We start from the raw sequence: 21,791 nt of genomic DNA, 5'->3' as shown, positions 1-21,791 counted from the left end.
GATATAGAGAAGAACGCGTTGGAAATATTGATGGTGGCATACCATGTCCCTGTATGTTTCTGTATTCCTTCAATCAAAGTGATGGTATGTGGAACCATGGCTGTCAAAGGGGGTGTATGTTTATTCAGCTTGCGGTAATCAGTTGTCATTCTGTACTGCCCATCAGGTCATATAACCGCCCAGAGGGGATTGTTCCATTGGAGCTATCACAGCAGCCTCAATCATGTCTTTTATGGTTTCACTTATTTCATCATGCCCTCCAGGAATGCTGTACTGTTTCAAATGAATTACTTTAGTTGCCAGGGGCACCTTCACTGGGGGAATTTTTAAATGACCCAGTCTTATGGCTGTCACTGAAATGTATCTTTTTGTTCAAACCGATAACAACCATCATCCAGATACAAAGTAATTCCTTTCAAAATGCCAATTCCCAGTATGTATTCCAAAAGAGGCACAATCAGCACAGTATATTCTCTTTTTGCTGTTCTCCCTATTTTCATTTGTATTGCGGTTTGCACAGAGGGGGTCTGTCTTCCCCCCAACCCTGTGATGGTGTAATGTGGTTGGCAGCGTCTGTGAGACCAGGGCTGCGGTGTGAAGCAGGGAGGTGCAACGTGCGGTGTCCACATGTCACGGTGCAGGCAGCAGCGTCGTCGTTGCTGAAGCGCTGTCGTCGGTAGGCCCAAGCCAGCGGTGCGGGCGGGACGTGCTTCGTGACCCTCACGAGCGGTGTCCACAGGCCACGGTGCAGGCAGGATGCCTGGTGACGACACAGCAGGAGCGTCGTCGTCGGGGATGCCCAGGCAGCGTTGTGAGCAGGCAATGCCCACAGGTCGCGGTGCGAGCAGCGGCTCGGTGAAGTTGTCCAATGACGGCGTCAGGGAGACCAGGGCTGCGAAGCGGGGGAATGCGACTGCGTGGCGTCGGCCGGTCACGGTGCAAGCCAGCGGCATCGATGGCGGCGGCGCAGTGGTTTCTCCTCTTGAACAGCATAAAACACACATTTCCTAGTGATGCAGGTCGAGGAAACTGAAGTCTTTAGTGTCCCTGAGACTTCCAACAGGAGGCAAGCTCTACTCCAAGCCCTTGGAGAACTTTCTCAAGCAGGTCACACAGCAAAGTTCACCCTTTGCACTCTTTTCAGGCAGAAGCAGCAACTGCAAGCTAGTCCAGCAAAGAAACACAGTAAAGGGACAGTATCCCTTCTTCAGCTCTTCTCCTGGGCAGAGGTTCCTCTTGATTCCAGAAAGATTCTAAAAATCTGGGTTTTTTGGTCTTTTCTTATGCTCAGCTCTGCCTTTGTAGTTGGCAAACTTCAAAGCAGAGTCTCAAGTGTTTGCAAGATCCTTCCTTGTCCAGGCCAGGCCCCAGAAATTCACCAGGGGGTCGGAGACAGCATTTTGTGAGGGCAGGCACAGTCCTTTCAGATGTGAGTGACCACTCCTCCCCACCCCTCCAGCACAGATGGCTAATCAAGATATGCAGGCTACACCCCAGCCCCCTTTGTGTCACTGTCTAGAGGTGAGGTGTGAACAGCACAGCTGTCAAACTGACCCAGATTGGGAATCCAAAAACAGGCAGTCACAGAATGGATCAAGCAAGAAAAGTGGCATTTTCAAACTAACAATCTAAAAACCAACTTCACTAAAAGATGCATTTTTAAATTGTGAACTCAGAGACCCTAAACTCCACATTTTTATCTGCTCTCAAAGAGAATCTGAGCTTTAAGGATATTTAAAGGCAGCCCCCATGTTAACCTATGAGATAGATAGGCCTTGCACAGTGAAAACCGAATTTGGCAGTATTTCACTGCTAGTATATGTCCTACCTTAAACATACACTGCACCCTGCCCATGGGGCTACCTAGGGCTTAACTTAGGGGTGCCTTACATGTAGTAAAAGGGAAGGTTGAGGCCTGGCAAGTGGGTACACTTGCCAAGTCGAATTGGCAGTTTAAAACTGCACACACAGACACTGTAATGGCAGGTCTGAGTCATGTTTACAGGGTTACTAATGTGGGTGGCAAAACCAGTGCTGCAGGCCCACTAGTAGCATTTGATTTACAGGCCTTGGGCACTTCTATTACACTTTATTAGAGACTTACTAGTAAATCAAATATGCCAATCATGGATAAACCAATTAACAGTACACTTTACACAGAGAGCATATGCACGTTAGCACTGGTTAGCAGTAGTAAAGTGCCCAGGGTCCTAAAGCCAACAAAAACAGGTCAGAAACAATAGGAGGGAGGAGGCAAAAAGACTGGGGATGACCCTGCAAAAAGGGCCATTTCCAACAGCGGTCTGTTAAAATTCCTAGGGTTTCCATAAATCAAAGAGGCCTCCGCCACAGTGTCAACTAAGGCTCGAACCTTTTGCACATTTTTGTGTTTCCAATGTATTTCTAAATCAACATGATGTCTGTTATCTCGACGAGCCCAACTTTGTCCCGGAGCTTTGTATCCTAGTCTGATATAAACCTGTCAACTTTTGCCCAAGTGAGGTCTGGATATGTACTTTCATAGTTGCGAGCAGGCTCGCCCCCGCCCCTGTTCTTAAAAGTTAACCAGTCACTGTCCAGGTTTTCCTCCCTCTCTCATGAGGAAAAGTTTTTCTCCCTTTCTTTTCCTTCCCCGGATAACTATGACTGGCTCTGCGTTTCACGCTTGTTATCTTGCTTGTTTAACTTTCTGCTGCCTTCCTTAAGATCCAAACACCTTTTACGGTACATCTCCCACAAGCTTTTGGTATCTAGCTCATCAGTCTGCTCTTTCATGACACCATCTTTTAGTAACATATCTCTCCTAGACACTCTGTTGTTATCTGTGCGGATCTTGGAGATCTCTCAGGTGTATCCCAATGTCCTAAATTTTCCTAACTCTCTGACAGCCTCTAGCACGACTTTTAAAGCCTGCCCTGTCTGATTAATTAGGAGAGTCATGATCACTTGTTTGTAAGGTGGTGGAGCAAGGCGAATAATTCTGTTGTGCCCTGAGACAGCGAGTGGTCCATCTAACAGATGGCATGCATTGTTAAGGAAAATGGCAGTTTTCATACTTTCTTCTTTAAGTCTCTGCATTATGTCTCTTAAAGTATACCAGGGCTGTCATTAGGCAACCAATCTGATTCTGTAAGGTACTTATGATTGCAGCCCTCAGAGACTAACTGCAGCAAAGTAATTTGCTGTGGACCCTGAAAACTTCTAAACTGTTCCTGTCCGAGGGGATCTGTGCTTAGAGTGCAGAATTTAGAAGAGCTCCTTATATCAAGCATAACGCTCAAAGCGCCACAATCGAACAACCGCAACATCCCGTCCGTTGCTTAAATCTATTTATGGTATCATTGACCTCTTGCTGTGTGTAATCTTCTAAGGAATTAATTTCAATCCCTGACGGATTTTGTGGTGTGTGCTGCAATTTTCGTCTAAATATTGGCTGTGCGTACACTACGTTCTGCTCCTGTAGGTACCCCTGTCCCCCACCTTTTTTACTCTCCTCATCACTAGAGTTTGAAAAATCACTGCTGGTCCAAATTTTATTATCCCAAGACGAATCTGGGCACCAGTCCCAACCAGCATTAGTAATGATTAAATGAACCTTTTTCTGATTTATCCTTCCTCTACGTTTACGATATTTGTTTTGAGCTACTTTGATGGCAGCACGTTCTGCGATGGTTTGATACGTGTCTGCCTTATCTTGCAATAATGTATTCTGACAAGACAACATGGTTACACTATTCTTTGAATCAACAAGCTGCTTCTCTAATTGTTCATTCACCCTTTCTAACTGTTTACATTTTTCATGCATTTTTCTGTAGGCAGACAAAAGTATCCACCCCCATCTACCAAGAACTGAAAGATCATTCCCTTCAACCTGTACTTTTCTTAAGCAAGACAAAACGTCTGCTGGATCTGCTTTATTCAAACATTTATCCCAACTCTCCGATAAACCAGCCGAATATAAAAATTCATTAGCTAATACATCATAGGGTGCACGGCACCATCCAGGAATTTGAAAAACACTCTGTTCACACACGTTTTTAGAAGCAGATGCTTTAATTTTCTTGCTAAACATATGTTAACTTTTAAACGTATAGTTTCAACCTATAATTCCTTCCATCCTGCCGACTACGCCAAAGTGTTTTGCTTTACTGCTGACTGAGCCAAAATACACAAACTGAGAGGAGTCAAAAAGATTCTCTGGAATGCACTTCTTAATCTAAAGAAGACATTTATTATATCTTTTGCAAGGCTGGTGAAGGAAGGACAGTATAACTGAAAGTGTACTTTTAAAATGTGTAACAATGAAGTAAGACCATGTAGAAAGAATGTTCAGTCTATAAACAGCAAATATATACATGCAAAGATACAAACACTTATATTGATAAATGTATATATATTCACACACCAGTCCATGCACACACAGCACCGCCACTGTCCAACACAATCATACACAACACCACAGAGTCACACAACGACATCACAAGTGCAACTACACAAACGCTACGCCAAGCAACCACACTGCACACCTACACATGACAACACATACTAACATTAACAAGTAACTACACCACACAACTGAACAACACTAACACACTGCCATAGAATGTTCCATATGTCACACCACGCCCACACAACACACAACGCATATGACAGAGCCATCACACACGGATGCATACACAACAACCACACGAGGGTACACAACACCGGCATAACACATGGCAACACCAACAATACACAACTGAGCTACATACATGCATGTACCAAACACAAACATATCCTACACACAATACACAGCAATGAAAGCGGGACTAATGGCAGGGCCACACACACACACACAAAGCCCAGGAACAACAGCTAGCACACCCAACACACACACACGCACAAACCAAAACTCACAAACACTAAACAGCCATGTAGAAAGAAAGGCAGGACAAGTATGCTTCCATCAATCTAACACCAGGTTGGCCCAGATGTATTATTAAAGTAGAATGGAAAAATAAATAAATAACTAATACAGTCATAAGGCCAATGGCCAGTCCAATGTTCAACATGCCATAGGCACAAATGGCACCTCACCGTGCCCCTATTTGATTCCTGCCAACAAAATGACCTCCACAGGGTAGGGGCATCATGGGGGCAGGCAGGCACCTCAAGGGTGAGGGGGTGTAGGAGGGGTGTGTGGGTTTGGGAAGGGGGTCCTTGAACTTAGGCATGGGAGGGGCAGACTTCTTTGCAGGGGGAGGGGCATGGGCACTACCAGGGGGGCAGGAGAGGACTTGGAGGTGGAAGGGCTGGACTTGGGGATGGATACAGAGCACTTGGGGGTTTCACTGAGTGGTAGAGGGGTAGGGAACAGGGAAAACTCAGCGACGAAATGTTTCTTTGACACACGGGGTGGTCATGGCGAAAGGGTTTGGGAGTGGAGGGAGAGGGAGTGGTTGTGAGATGTGTCTTGGTGGATGTCTTGGGTGCAAGTGCATGAGTGGAATGCTTGTGGTTGCTGGGTATCTGTTGGATGGGTGAGTGTGGGTGCTGAGGTGTCTTGGGAGGAGGGGGGAGAAGGTGCAGGGAGATGCCATGGTGGATGGGTGACTGTCTGTTTAGGTGGTGTCTGCGGCTAAGATACATGTGCTGCATGTGGGGGTGTCGGTGGTTGTAGTGGGTGCAGATGTGACTGGGGTGAATGTCTGCAGGTCTGCTATTGTGTTGACTGTGTGTAAGGTAGGACTGGTGGCTGGATCCATGAATGATCTTGTGGTGGCTACAGGTGTGTCTGGTGTAGTGTCTGTGAAGGAGAGGGTGGCAGGGAAGTCAGTGCAGCGAGTGGATGTTGTTGTCTGTAGGTGGGTGTTGCTTGTGTGCATGCCGGTGGTGGGTCTTGTGGTGCTTGTGCTTGCGCTACCTTTGTCTGTTGAGATGGATGCATGCTTGTGTGTATGTGTGCTTTGGATGGGTATAGGTTGAGGAGTTTGGGATTGGGTACATGTAGTTGGAGGGGGATAGAAGACAAAGGGACACTGGCTGCCGTCAGAGTGGAGACCAGAGCCTGAAAGGATCTCTGTAGCCCAGCTATGGCACCGTGAATGCCCTCCAGGAACGCATTGCTCTGTTGGACTTGAGCTGCCAGTCCCTGGATGGCATTCATGATGGTCGACTGACCCACAGAGATGGACCTCAGGAGGTCAGTAGCCTCCTCACTGAGGGCAGCAGGGCTGACTGGGGTAGGGGCAGAACTTCCTGCAGTGAAGGAGATGCCCACCCTCCTGGGTGAGCGGGCACAGGCAACTGGATGGGGAGCAACTCGGAGGGTGGTGGACAAAGATGATGCTGGGGTGGTCCCAGATGGGTCTACCACTGCCAGGGAGTGTCCACCGGAAGAGGATTCCTAAGAAGAGGTGGTAGATCCGGTCTGCCCATTGGCACTCCCCTCACTCTCCATCCCACAGTGTCCCTCGCTGGTGCCAGCTTCCTGGGACGCGTGGCATGCTGCTTCCCCACTCGCCTGTGCCCCTTCTCCTTCACCAGTTGATGCTGATGCACACAAGGAGAGACAGGGGGAAGGAGGGAGGGGGAGAGAGACAGATAGGAGACTAAAGGTCAAAATTTACCTCCCATAGACACAGCGAAACATGCTCATTTGTGACAACACATATCATAGCTAGCCAATGCCAATTGCAATTACACTTCATCTACATCATGTCTTTACATGTCCCTTCTACCCACACCTGTAGGCCATCCCTCACACCTACATCAATACCTGAGTAGGACAGCACTACTAGAGTCAACCCCATGATGCCACCCAAAGCCCTCTTATCTGGCAGAGCATGGCCTGTATGCACTGTCAATAACATACCTAAATACACATCTTAGCTCTCCATACCCCTTACACCCATAGGATGTGCAGCTGACTGAACACAACACATCAGTCCTCTACAGTAACAACACCTGAAAAGTCCAAGTCCTCTGTGACATGTCAATCACAGTGAGGACAACTCTACTCACAGACCACACTGCACCTACCTGTCACGTTGCATGGCTGGCCACTTAGTACAGTGATGCCATTATGGAGAACAACTCTGAGTTTACCAACACATGTCAGCCAGCCAAATAGTTCACATCTGATGTGTACCATGTGAATCTGTGGTATAGCCATGTGATCAGTTAGACCCATCACAGAGCCAGTGCAGCTGACACTCAACACATATGACACTACTCAGCACACTGCTAAGTGCACCAACAATGGGCCATGTCCCACATATAACACATCCATGTAGATCCACTGAGTGCAGTATCACTACAGCGGTACCGCTGGTACACACATGTAACATCATGGACCACTTCCAATGCCACCACAGGTACACCAGTTGGACTACGCACCATGACAACTCCAACATCACACACACACCATTCCACTTATGGCTAAACCCATCACAGAGGCCAGACAACACACATCTCAGAGGGCTACGTTTAGCATTCATTAGGCACACATGGACACACAACACTGTACACCATTTACACATTCCTCCACCACATAAGGCAGCCCGAGGAGACTGAATCCAAATGGTGAATCACATCAACACACCATGTGTCATGCAACCCAAACCACTCATTATCTGCTACTATCAATTGGCTAAGTCAAGCTGTACTAGTCAGAGGCCATCAGATGTACCCCCAAATATCAATCTTGACATGATGTAGGCAGTCACTCAGCATTGCAGCATTGGAATTGCTAGGTCTTTGACATACATTCCATGTACACACCATGGTGACAAATTAGGGATCCCCCAGGTGTAGGAAAGTAGCCTCTTTCTAGCTTGGTTACCCCCACTTTTGGCCTGTTTGTCAGTGTGTTTGACTGTGTCTACTGGGATCCTGCTAAACAGGACGTCCAGTGGTTATGCTCGCTCCCTTAAATGATGGTTGTTGTGTTGTGTAGTCATTTTAGCTATAATTGTACACGTTACTTTAGCAAACTTGACCTGCCACTGTGCACTTTCGCCTAGATATATTTTATTCGGCTTTGTTTTATTATTTTAACATTAGCCACATTTTCGGTCTTGTTTTATTTTCTCTATCTAGCTGTTCATGCGCCCGGTTGCCCCAATCATCCCCGCTCTTGGGTGAAGATGAGGCACTGCTAGTTAGCTGGAACAAACCCGGATTAGACTGACAGGTGTCACATGGTGCGAGATCAGAGTCAGTCCCCCGCAGTACAGATGATTCTGCCGCCCGAATCCAGTAGTCTCACTAGGATAATGGTGCCGCCAACGTTTGGTCAGGCACTAATTGTCAGGTTTTCCTGAGTATCTCAGTGTCACTACATGCAAGGATACCTCAGTACTATATACAGAGATGTCAATGGTATCAAGGATTTTCCTCCTCAGCTAACTAGGGAGTACCTAACTAACACTGTAGGTTGTTCAAGCTTGAACCCTAAAAGGATAATTCCCATTTGGTGTGCTTATCTCTGAACAAAATTTACCATTCACCATGGCAAACCCACAAACGAGTAGCAATTACAGTCGATATGGGACCACTCCTTACTGCACATTTATTGGCACATGGCCTACTGGCCCAAGGGGGTCCAGTTACATTTGTTGTTGAAGCTCATGCAGCAACAAGAACAGAAATGTTCTAGTCTTGGGTCACATTTCCAGCAGTTGATGGGAACACAAATACATTTTACCATTATACACCTGCAAATACACCAGCACAATACAGTATAGAGCTTATGCATGTTTAGAAATACCTCTATCTTTTCAAGACCATAATTGGCTTGATGGCACCCTACCACATACAATCCTTTATTGGCCACATATACACCGCACCCTGATGCAGCAACATTGGTGGTAGCTGAGGTTCGCCGCTTATATACTGAGCTTACGGCAATATACTGTTAGTACAGTCTGTAATGAAAACATTAAATACAAACCCAGCACGTGCTGCCCCGGTGCAACCACATGCAGCAACGCCAGGTATTAATCCTACGACTGTACATTCGATTATGGGTAAGGTACCCGCCAAACGGGAAGAGATTCCATTTTGGTTAGCTCAAAAAATAAATGCACTGGAAGCAGTATTTCCCCAAGCGGGATCTCAGGATAAGCATTGAATATTAACTATGTGCTTGCCATTTGGGACGGTTCCCACAGTAGATAACTGCAACACTTGGGGCACGGTATTTGCAACGCTCTATATTACTGCACACGGTACACCAACACTTGCCAATCTTCCAGAAGTGTTAAAACAAATTCAAGGTGAATACGGGGCTGCCCCAGCCCTAGTCTTGGGGTTGCAACTTATGGGCAACTTTGCCACTGTATCTTCAATTATATTAAGTAACCTTAAAGGGGAAGCAGTAGCACTAGCAGTGCGTATGCGGCACTGGGACGTTCCTATATAGGATGAAGGACGTGAGCTGCCAGAACTTATCATGGAGACCTATTCTAGTATTGGTCTAGACAGTCTGGGGGCCAGACCCACAAAACCACAATTTCAGGGCAAATCTAATAAAGATTCTACCAAACAAGCACCCCAGGGATCTAAAAAACGCTAGGATAAAAAACAACAAACACCTAAAAAAGAAAGGGGAGACTCTCCGCATCTGGAGACCCCTCAGAAAATATATAATCTCAGAAATAGATAATATAAAAACACCTGACAGATATCAATATACTGATACACGCCAATCTCGTTCCTTTCAGGACTCACTGGAAAAACGCAGTGAGAGAGGTGGGCGGTCAGAGCAAAGATATGAGTATGTGAAACCGAGACAGGAATAACAACGCTCAACAGAAGTTTCTGTTAAAAAAAAGAGAGAAACTTCTCCAACAAAAACCCCAATTTAAAAAGAACAAATTGGCAGCAGTTGCGATTCATCATGGCACTCAAGAAGAGGGCTCTATTGAATAACAAGACGTGGGCACTAGCTCTGCTAGACAGCGCAGCAGAGGTCACAATAGTTCGCCGGAATCTTCAAGAGCATCTGGAGGTGAAAGCAACTGATGACTTCTTACAAGCTGAAACTGCGGACATGCGTGTCTCCACGCCTGACAGGATGTACAAAGTAACAATACAGTTCGAAGGAGACATCGAACGCACAACAGACGCAATCTTTTGGGACTGCGTAGTCAACATTTATGATATTTTACTGGCCAAAAAAGATTGGCCACCTGACTTTGTCCATACTTGCCCATATGGGGAAAAGATGATCAAACCTTCTTTCTTGCCTCTTGTTCCCGATGAGCTCGCAGAATTCTACGCCATTGATTGGGCATTGGCGCAGGCACCCGCATTATACCGCAACCACATAGGGTGGGATAAAGATTCCCCCTGTCATGTAATTCCAATTAAGAATCAACCCCAACCTCAACCCAATAAAACATGATGCTAAAGCACCTGTGAGGTAAATCCTCACACAACTAGAGTACCAGGGCGTAATCGAACCCTGTGTCTCACCAATGCATAATCCCTTATTCCCTGTAGTTAAACCGGACAATTCATACAGAATAGCCTTAGACTACAGACACTTAAATAGTCATACACGCACATATGCTATACAAAATTCTCATAGCACAGCACTTATGAACAATATAGTGCGCAAAAAATACAAAACAGCATTGGATATTTCCAATGGCTTCTTCAGCCAAAATATAGCGCCTGAGAGTAGAGACTTAACAAGTTACAGTGCACTAGGCTTCCAGAAAAAATTCTGTAGTTTATCACAGGAGTGTAAGAACAGTCCAGGACTGTTGGCTGCTCGTATAACTTCAATATAGCACAACCTTGACCCTGAAGCATTGCCCTATGTAGATGATATCTACCTTACAGACGATGAATTACTGCAACATCTATAACGGGTCCAGGACGGTTGGCTGCTTGTGTAACTTCAATATTGCACAACCTTGACCCTGAAGCATTGCCCTATGTAGATGATATCTACCTTACAGACGATGAATTACTGCAACATCTATAACAGGTAGCGTGCATTGTTGTAGGATTTGCCGAATTCGGCTATAAATTCAACTTAAAAAAAATAAAAATAGCCTTCGTTGGTGTTCTGTTTCTGGGATACGAATTATCAAGTGAAGGAAAGAGCCTAGCGCCAAAATTCTTAGAAAAATGCACACAGTAACAACCTCCAAATACCATTAAAAAACTCCAATCGCCATTGGATTTTCTAAATTTTGGCAGAATATACATTCCAGATTATGCATACCGCATCAAACCCTTATATGATTTGATACGTCCTGACTTTTCCAGTAAATTCTGGACAGTCGAACACACATGCATCGCAACAAGACATGCTTGCAGCACAACACCTACACACAAGGGACAATAACAAACATCTGGTCATCAGAGTAATTGCTGGTGCCATTAGTTTCACCTCTGTAACATTCAATGAACGTGAGACAGTTCCGATTGCATACAAATCACATTTGTACTCTACAGCAGAACGCTTTGCTCTCACTGAGAAAATTCTCACTGCTGTTTAGATGGCTGTCATTAAAGAAAGACCATTAGCCCAGTGGAAATGCATTATTCGTATCCCCAATCCCATCCCTTGAGGCTGTTACCAAAGCCAGTGTTCCAAATGCTAAAGCATTACATCCACATTGGATCCAATAGGCAAAGTCTCTGACAGATTAAAAAAAGAGGGATAGGGAGGTATTATGGTCCAGTGTATATCCTCCCAACAAAGCTATGAAAAATATATAATACACTGTTCCAATTAGAAAGAAGAGAACACATATGGGAGTCCTAAAATTTAGGAGCAAATAACCTCACACATCCGAGAGCATGTCATGCTTCATCATCGGTACAGCTCCTCGTCAGACCGGCGCTGCAATGTCTGACGGGCACCACCCCAAATGGGGCTAAAGGCTCTGGTGATGGCACTGGAACATACGGATCCTGAACTGCTAACACTGATTGTCTGTGATTTGTATTATTGTTTTCAGTCCATCAATGAATATCTGCATTACTGGCACCAGAATGGGTTCAGAGATTCCAAAGGTAGCACCATCAAACTTCTGTGCGGGAAAGTATCGGATCTGAAGGAAACGCTACCAAATGTCCATGTTGTACATACACCTGCGCGTTGGAATACATGTTGCTGGAAATACACTGGCTGATGAAGCAGCCAAATCAGCAGTACCTACGGCTTCTGTTGCTGCAGCAACTCATTCTAGGACAAAACCGGACGCTAACCTATGGGCTGCCGTGACAGCCATGGCTAAAGGCACACCCTTGCTAAAAGCATTTACTGCTAAATATTCCTACCGGATGACAGACTTGTTTTCCGCCATAGCTATAAAACCAGGTGTGGGTAATCGTGAGATTCCCAACAAAGATCAAAGACTAGAGTTGATGAAAGCAGCGCATGAGGGAGTTGTTTCTGCTCATGCTGGTGTGGCGGCTACAATAGCATTGTTGCAAGTGTGTTACTGGTGGCCAGGTCTATACAAACAGGCCAAGCATTATGACCTTTGTTGTGATATCTGCCAACAAATTAAGGGGTCCACCGTTAAACGTCCACCTCAGACACCCCTCTTAATTTATAACAAACCATTACAATGTGTGTACCTAGACCATTGCGGTCCTTTGACACCTAACAGTGCATACAGATACATTCTAGCCACTGTTGACTCCTGCTCCAGATTTCTATGAGTGTGGCCACAACGCTCAGCTGACGCTTGGACTGTTAATAAAGATTTGCAAGTCTTTATCGGCAGATATGCAGTTGCGAATTTCCACTCGGACCAGGGCCCTGCTTTCACCTCAAGGGCATTCAGGGATGCCATGGCTTAGTTAAGGGTCCAGCTCCATTACTCGTCTCCATTTCATCCCAAGGGAAATAGGCCCTCATTACAACCCTGGCGTTAAATCCCGCTTACCGCTGTGCAGAAGACCGCCAACATACCGCTGCGGCCGCAGAAATCCGCTACAGGTATTACGACCCACAGCCTGGAATCCGCCACAATACAGACACCCACACAAGTCCGCCACACCAAAGGTCAGTGATAAACTGGCGAAAACAAAACCAACACCATCACACCAACAAGAATACGCCCACACTATCATGAATCAACGCAGCGGTCTTTCAACGCGGTAAACCATTGGCGGTCCACACCGCCGCGCTCAAAATACACACACATATACAAAACACAACCACATTGGACAATTTGAAATACACACATCTGATACACATACACACACCACACCCACACACCCAATCCAATATAAAACACACACCCACATTACCCACAAACCCTTACTACTAGAAATTTGAAAGCAGGCCAGAGAGAGACACTACCTAAAACAACACCAGCATCCACAGACACACAACACCACCACTTACACAACATCCACGCACCTCAAATAACACACACCAACACATCCCCTCACACATCACAACAGACACCACCTCACACATCACCCACACCACATCATGGCACCTCAACGACACCCCAGGTTCTCTGAGGAGGAGCTCAGGGACATGGTGGAGGAAATCATCCGCATAGAGCCACAGCTATTCAGGTCACAGGTGCAGCAGACATCCATTGCAAGGAAGATGGAGTTATGGCGCAGAATCGTCAACAGGGTCAACGCAGTGGGACAGCACCCAAGAACTAGGGATGACATCAGGAAGAGGTGGAACCACCTACGGGGGAAGGTGCATTCCGCGGTCTCCAGACACCAGATGGCTGTACAGAGGACTGGCAGTGGACCTACACCTCCTCCCCCACAACTAACAACATGGGAGGAGCAAAGTCTTGGCAATACTGCATCCTGAGGGCCTCACAGGAGTAGCAGGAGAACTTGACTCTGGTAAGGCAAATCTTTACTACAACATCCCCCCCACCCCACCTGCATGCCATCACATACTCCCACCCTTACCCTCACACCCATCACCCCAACAACCCACAGATACCCCACCAACACAACCCACACATCCCAAAACCAAGCCCTGCATGTAACACCAATGCATGGACACCCATCACCCAAGCATGTCCAGTACAGAGACTCCAAAATCACCAATCACAGAAGGACCAAGCCAATAATGCAAGCACTGGAGTAGAGGGTCACTCACCCATTGCACACGATGGCGCACACAGATACAATAATTATGCATTTACACCCCAACAGGATCCCTACCCAACATCACCGGACCGAAGGTGCCAGATATATCCAGTCCCCCCACAGAAGAGGCCCACAGTGATGACAGCAGCTCTGCACGCCTGGATCAAGATGACCAGCCCGGCCCATCTGGGACCTCGGGACATTCGGTTCCCCTGCCACTGGCACAAGCCACCACAGAGCCTCCCCCCTCAGGAAACACCACCACAGCATCCACCCAGCGGGCCCATCCCTCTGTCCCCAGGACACGTCAATCAGCAGTGTGTCCACCACTACAGGGAACCCAGGCAACCCCACTAACACAGGACGATCAGGGACCTGGGAGCAGTGGGCACACAGTTCAGGGGACAGAGGCACAGGATAACAGGGAAGCTGGGAGGACTGTTGTGCGACAGGGGGAGGACAGGCCCGGGGAACCCACTCTCCACGAGGCACTTTCCAACATCATGGGAGCTTACCATCATTCCCAGGAGACGATGGCAAGAGTACTGGCCAAGTTTCAGGAGACCCAGCAGCTGCAGGAGGAACACTACCTTGGGATCAGGGAGGACTTGAAGTCCATTAACACCACCCTGGTCACCATTGCAGGGGTGCTGGCAGACCTTCTCAACACCAGGAGGGACACAGTGGCACAACAAGGGGCCCCTGACACTAGCCTGGACGATGTACAGCCTCCACCTCCGCTGGCGCTAGTGGACAGGAGGCACCGCCACAGGAACAACAGGACACTAGCACCCCACCCCCTGCAGATGGAGAACCACCCCGCAAACGATCCCTGAGATCCAGGAACAAGACAGAGAACATGCCAAGACCCCTGCCAGGAAATGAGACCCCCCTGAATGTTACCCTTCTGTCCCACTATGTCACCCTGTCCATCCTTAAACTGCCATTGCTCCACTTCCTATGCCCCTTTGGACAATGCACCTGTGAAACAAATAGACTGGACTCTGCCATGGACATTCCTCCACCATCACCCCAGCCCATTTTACAACCCCCTCCACTTATTAGCACAGGAATAAACACACTTCAACCACAAAACAATCTGGAGTCAGTCTGTGCTTTCCCAAATGTATAATTGCAATAACTATAGAATATAGCAATGTCAATGTACTTGTTCACAGCTGTAGGCCAGCAGTAAACATAGCAGAGGGCACAAAGTGGGACCCAGATCTGTGAAATGGAAAGTCAAAGTGACAAGTCAGGTTCCATACACTAAATGAAAATGACAGACTTATGCTTGCTCAAACAATAGTATGAGATGTTGGAAGCAGTGACATTGTCTTACCTGTGTCTCACTGGAAGTATTGCATGATGATGTTGTTTCGGTGTGAGAAACTGGGGCTGATTGCAGAGGCCCCATAACTTTTTGCCCCCATTTTCCACTTTATGCTGGTGTTTTCCTGACTTTAAAGGTGCCCTGGGTACTGCTAACCAGTCCCAGGGCCTGTGCTCTGTGTAAAATGGATATGCAAATTAGGCTAATTATAATTGACTAAGTAAACCTACCTATAAGTCCCTAGTATATGGTAGGGCATGTAGGTTTAGGGACCACAGCATAGGTGGTGCACACCTAGGTGCATTGCTGAGGTGCCCAGTGTCATTTTAAAAGCAAGCCTGCCTTGCTGGCTGCTTTTAAATTAAAGTTATATGCAAATTCGACTTTGGAATTAAAGGTACTTCCAAAGTCTTAAACTACCTTATTTTTACATATAAGTCACCCCTAAGGTGTGCCCCATGTGCCCCTAGGGCTGGGTGCCATGTAACTATAAGCAGGGACTTTATAAAAATAGATTTATAAGCCCTGGTGAGGTAAAAACAGCCAAATTCGTTTTTCCCTCATTGAAGTAAATGGCCTTCATAGGCTAGAATGGGCAGACTTTATTTTAAATTTTAAAGTCTCCTTAAATGTTACATACCAAGAATTTGGTATCAAATTGATTGTTATAATAAATCCCACAACTTCCAGTTGTTGGATTTAATATAACTAGTCCAGGTAAAAAGTTTAGACTTTACCTAAAAAGTTGCCAATTTCAGCTCTGCATTGTTTTTGCTGCTGTGCTCTGATTGGCCAGCCTGCAGCAGCTTCTGCCAGGCTACTTTAATGAGGTGTGAAGTGGCCTGACTTCACACAAAGGAATGTGCTTGGGGGAGAGAATCTCCCCTCAGCAGATGGTGAGGCAGGAAGGGGGAGGGCTGCCAAACTGGTCTTCAAAGGCAGAGAAGGACATCTGGAGCACCCAGCAACACCCCCACATCCTGCAACCCTAGACAGCTAGGTGCCCCCTTGATTAGATTAGGAGAGGGGTGTGTTTATGATTTTTAGCCACACCAGTGGGTGGGCTCAGCCAGATCTCTCCTCCAAAAATCAGATTCATCCATTTTGGATTTTTAGAGACTGTTGCCTTCTGGGATGGATTTTTGCCACACTTCCCAGGAAGTGGTCATCACAGGGGGACGACCCTGTCCCTGATTGGAGAACCAGGGCCCCCCTGCTTTTCACCCAGGAGCAAGGATAAAACTGGCAGACCTGCACCCACGCCTCAGATCCCCTCCAGAATTCAACAAGAAAGGAACTAAAGAAGAAGAAGGACTGCCCTGCTGGACCCCTGGCCTGCACCTGGACCCTGCACTCAGAAAGACTGCAACAGCTGCACACTTGGGCTTCACCACAAGAAGGACTTTGCCTGACTTCCACTGGTTCAAGGAGGGACTCCCTGTTTGCTACAGGTGAAAAATTGCTAACCAGAGTCCCCTGCACCAACTCCTGAAAAAGTGACCAGCTGACCACTGTCCAGTGGCCAAAAAGGAGTTTGCGCCAGGTGCATTCTGGGAGTTGAAGTCCGCACTTCCCAAGGACCATCACAGAACTTCTGGACCCTTGGGATGAGCTGTGGACCCCAAAAGAACCTTAAAAGAACATCTGGGTGAAGCCCCAGAAGTTTGGAGAAGATTGGAGAATTTTTAGAAAAAAGCTCCATAAAGTGACCGACCCGACGCGGAAATTCTAGCCGGCTTGCCTCAACCGCGACCCGGCCTGACTTCGTGGTTCGTCCCGGTAAAGAAAAACATCCGAAAAAGAGACTAAGTCCGAACGTAAAAAGTTGACCGGGACCTTCCAGCCATCGTATCCGAGAAGGGCTCCACGGACGTCGGATCAAGATCCAGGTTTACCCCGGTCGAAGGATTTTCATCTCGAAAAAACGACTAAGTCCGAAGGTAAAAATCACCACCGAGGAAACAGACTTCGCGTATCCGGACAAGGGCTCCAGGAGGTCGGATCCAACTGGCAGGTTCGTCCCGGGGAAGAAAAACATCAAAAAAGAGACTAAGTCAGAAGGTAACTTTTTAACCGAGGCCTCCCGCGACTTGTAGCCGAGCAGGGCTCCATCGCGGTCGGCCTGAAAGTTTGACTTTGCCCCGGTCCTGGTGCAACCAGATGACCCGAATGGCGCTTTTTGTTTCTAAGCGCTAGAAAATAATAATACTTTAAAAATTCATATCTCCGGTTCCCCTGAACCGATTTTAATCGTTTTTGTGTCATTTTAAAGATAAAAATATAAGCTATTTTTATAAATTGGTTTTGGATTTTTAAACTGTTTCCTGTGTTTTATTTAATTACTGTTTTGTGATATCTGAATGCTTTACACTTTGTCTCCTAAGTTAAGCCTTGACGCTCGATGCCAAGCTACCAAGGGTAGAGCTGGGATTAATTTACTGAGACCTAACTGTACTTTTGTGGAGGTTTGTGGCTTGTTGCTAGGTGTAGGTACCTACCTGCCCTACCAATAACCCATTTTCCAACATAATTGGAAGCAGCGACGGGATCCTGTACTTGTGTTCAATATCACGTTACAGTTTTAGATAAAACAAATTAAAAATCCTTTAAATTGTCCTAGTGCAAAAATTGTTTTTAATTTTTAATTTTAATTTTTGAATTTTTAATTAATTTGGATTAATTTCAATTATTGAATTTTTGTAATTTTTCTAAATTCTTGTTACCAATTTTTGCAAAAAGTTTTTGTTGACACAAAACTAGGGAACCATGGAGCTTGATCTGGCTAGCCTACCCACACTGACAGTAGTCCAGCTTAGGGGGTTGTGTATTGAGAGGGGGTTGCCTGCAACCCCTGATCTCAGGAAGCAAATCCTGATTAAATCCCTGACAGCATGGGCTGAGGCACAAGAGGTAGAGACAGAGGAAGCTCCAGAGGAGGAAGAAAAAGAGGAAGATGCTAACTCTAACCACTCAGGGGAGGGAAGGCATCAGACCCCAAGTGAGGAAGAGGAGGAACGGACCTCAATGGATACAGTCACTAGGGGCAGACCCAAAGCTAGTGGTAGGAAGAGGGTCCTTTCAGGAGGAGAGAACCCATCCATCAGGGAAAGAGAGCTGGAAGCCCAGCTAGCCTACATAGCTTTGGAAGCAGAGAAGCTGGCCCTAGAAAAGAAAAAGTGGGCATACAAAGAAAAAAGAGATGGAAGCAGCGATAAAGAAGCTGAGGTGTCCATGGGTGGGGGAGTTTGCCCCAGATTACCCAAGGGGGTGGTCCCTGCTTATGTAGAGGGGGATGACATAGATAAGTGGCTGGAGGCCTTTGAGAGGGCACTCCAAATGAGAAGGGTTAGGCCTCAATACTGGGGTTCCCTTTTGTGGGAGTTGGTCCCCAACTCAGGGAGGGATAGGCTTCTGACCTTAAGGGGGGAGGAGGCAGATTCATACCCTAGTATGAAAAGGTGCTTAGCCAAGAAGTTTGGTCTGACCCCAGAGCAATATAGAATGAAGTTCAGGGACACCCAGAAGGTCAGTACCCAGTCTTGGGTTGACTTTGTGGACACCTCACTAAAGGCACTAGAGGGCTGGATTATTGGCAACAAAGTAAATACTTATGAGGGGTTATACAATCTGATCATGAGAGAGCACATCTTGACCAATTGTATCCAAGAAAGGTTACGCCAGCATCTAGTGGACTCTAAGCTGACCAACCCTAGAGAGCTAGGGGAGGCAGCTGATGAGTGGTTGAGAACCAGGGTGGTTGTCAAGTCCCAGGGGGGAGACTCCAAGAAGGGGGGGACAGGTCCCCAAAAACCTAAGGAGGGAGGTGGTAAGCCCACCACAGAGACTCCCTCTGTACCCCAGAACCCTAAGAAGGAGGAGAGTAAATCCCACTCCCAATCTGACATGCAGAGACAGGGAGACCCAGGGTTAAAAAAGCTCTTGGACAGTAGGGCTTGCTTTGACTGTCAGCAGACAGGTCACTTCAGAGGAGATGCAGCCTGTCCAAAGAAAGTGGTTAGCACTGGGCTGTCCAGTGTAGCCATAGAGGAGGATTCCTCAGATGATGAAGTCCTCCTAGCATTGTGCTGGGAGACAGGACCAGATGGTAAGCTGGTGATCCCTGAGGGTGGGAGTAGGCACTTCCACCACATTCAAGTGAATGGGATCCCTACCACTGGCCTGAGAGACACCTGTGCCAGTCACACTGTAGTGAGTGACCGGTTAGTGACCCCAGACATGTATGTCCCAGGAAAGACAAAGAAAGTCAGGATAGCCACAGGGGAGGTCACCTCCAAACCTGTAGCCATAGTGCCCCTAGAGAGGGAGGGTATCCTTGACTGGATTAGGGTGGTAGTCAGTGCTGACCTTCCCCTAGATTGTATCCTGGGCAATGACCTCCCAGAGGTGAGTCTGGTCACAGATGGGGTGGTCGCCCAGGGCGCCCCCCCCAACCCAAAGTCCTGGGGAGTCAGTCCCTACAGTTAGGAGACAGGGGTCCCCAAGAAAAGGAAAGAAGAAAAGGAAGGGTAGGCCACTCTTAAAGAGAGTTCCAGGGAGCCAAAGGCCTTCTGCCCCAGTAAGGGGGGAGCCCAGAGTTGGCACTGGTGAGGCCTCACCTGACCCCAAGGAAGTCCTGAGTAGTCAGGCAGCTGTCCAGATGCAAGGTGTTGCCCCTGCACTGACAGAAGGGAGAGTGGAAGGAGGGTGTCTGCCACAGGAGGTGGTAGCCCCCCACTCTAGACAGCAAGAGGGGTGCCAGGACCCCAAAGTTGCCCCTAAAGCAGCTCAGCCACCTGTCAGTGGAGAGCTTAGGGTGTGGTTCTGGGTACTGACAGCTGTCAGTAGCCTCTGCTGTGTGCTAGCCTTCCTGGCAGCACTGTACTTGGCCTGGGAGGCAGACCCCAGGGCCAATAGCAAAGTAGGCCCCCTGACCCTATTGGTCATGGTGGGGTTGCTCAAGTGTTGGGTGACTTCTTTGGGTAAGCTAGGTGTTGCCCTAGCAAAGTTAGGAGTAGGGGAGGTGGGCACCTCACTACCCAAGTTGGCAGAGAGAGAGGAGGAAGACCCCCCTAGAGGGAAGTTTCAGTTTGAGTTGGGTCCTTTTACTGTTGGGATGGCTTCACTACCCAGAGGGAGTGACCCTGACAGGAGGATATAAGGCAGAGTAGGCCCTGCAAAGGGACAGCCAGTTTTCTTCACTGTCTTCCTCGCCTAACAAGCCAGGAAGACTCTCCCAGGGTTGGGCTGAGTCTCCTGGGCGTGTGGGCTGGGGGGGGGGGTTGTGTGAGAAACTGGGGCTGATTGCAGAGGCCCCATAACTTTTTGCCCCCATTTTCCACTTTATGCTGGTGTTTTCCTGACTTTAAAGGTGCCCTGGGTACTGCTAACCAGTCCCAGGGCCTGTGCTCTGTGTAAAATGGATATGCAAATTAGGCTAATTATAATTGACTAAGTAAACCTACCTATAAGTCCCTAGTATATGGTAGGGCATGTAGGTTTAGGGACCACAGCATAGGTGGTGCACACCTAGGTGCATTGCTGAGGTGCCCAGTGTCATTTTAAAAGCAAGCCTGCCTTGCTGGCTGCTTTTAAATTAAAGTTATATGCAAATTCGACTTTGGAATTAAAGGTACTTCCAAAGTCTTAAACTACCTTATTTTTACATATAAGTCACCCCTAAGGTGTGCCCTATGTGCCCCTAGGGCTGGGTGCCATGTAACTATAAGCAGGGACTTTATAAAAATAGATTTATAAGCCCTGGTGAGGTAAAAACAGCCAAATTCGTTTTTCCCTCATTGAAGTAAATGGCCTTCATAGGCTAGAATGGGCAGACTTTATTTTAAATTTTAAAGTCTCCTTAAATGTTACATACCAAGAATTTGGTATCAAATTGATTGTTATAATAAATCCCACAACTTCCAGTTGTTGGATTTAATATAACTAGTCCAGGTAAAAAGTTTAGACTTTACCTAAAAAGTTGCCAATTTCAGCTCTGCATTGTTTTTGCTGCTGTGCTCTGATTGGCCAGCCTGCAGCAGCTTCTGCCAGGCTACTTTAATGAGGTGTGAAGTGGCCTGACTTCACACAAAGGAATGTGCTTGGGGGAGAGAATCTCCCCTCAGCAGATGGTGAGGCAGGAAGGGGGAGGGCTGCCAAACTGGTCTTCAAAGGCAGAGAAGGACATCTGGAGCACCCAGCAACACCCCCACATCCTGCAACCCTAGACAGCTAGGTGCCCCCTTGATTAGATTAGGAGAGGGGTGTGTTTATGATTTTTAGCCACACCAGTGGGTGGGCTCAGCCAGATCTCTCCTCCAAAAATCAGATTCATCCATTTTGGATTTTTAGAGACTGTTGCCTTCTGGGATGGATTTTT

The sequence above is a fragment of the Pleurodeles waltl genome, chromosome 6 (genome assembly GCF_031143425.1).
Source record: "Pleurodeles waltl isolate 20211129_DDA chromosome 6, aPleWal1.hap1.20221129, whole genome shotgun sequence".
Lineage (NCBI taxonomy): Eukaryota > Metazoa > Chordata > Amphibia > Caudata > Salamandridae > Pleurodeles > Pleurodeles waltl.
Note: the sequence above shows the minus strand (reverse complement) of the source record.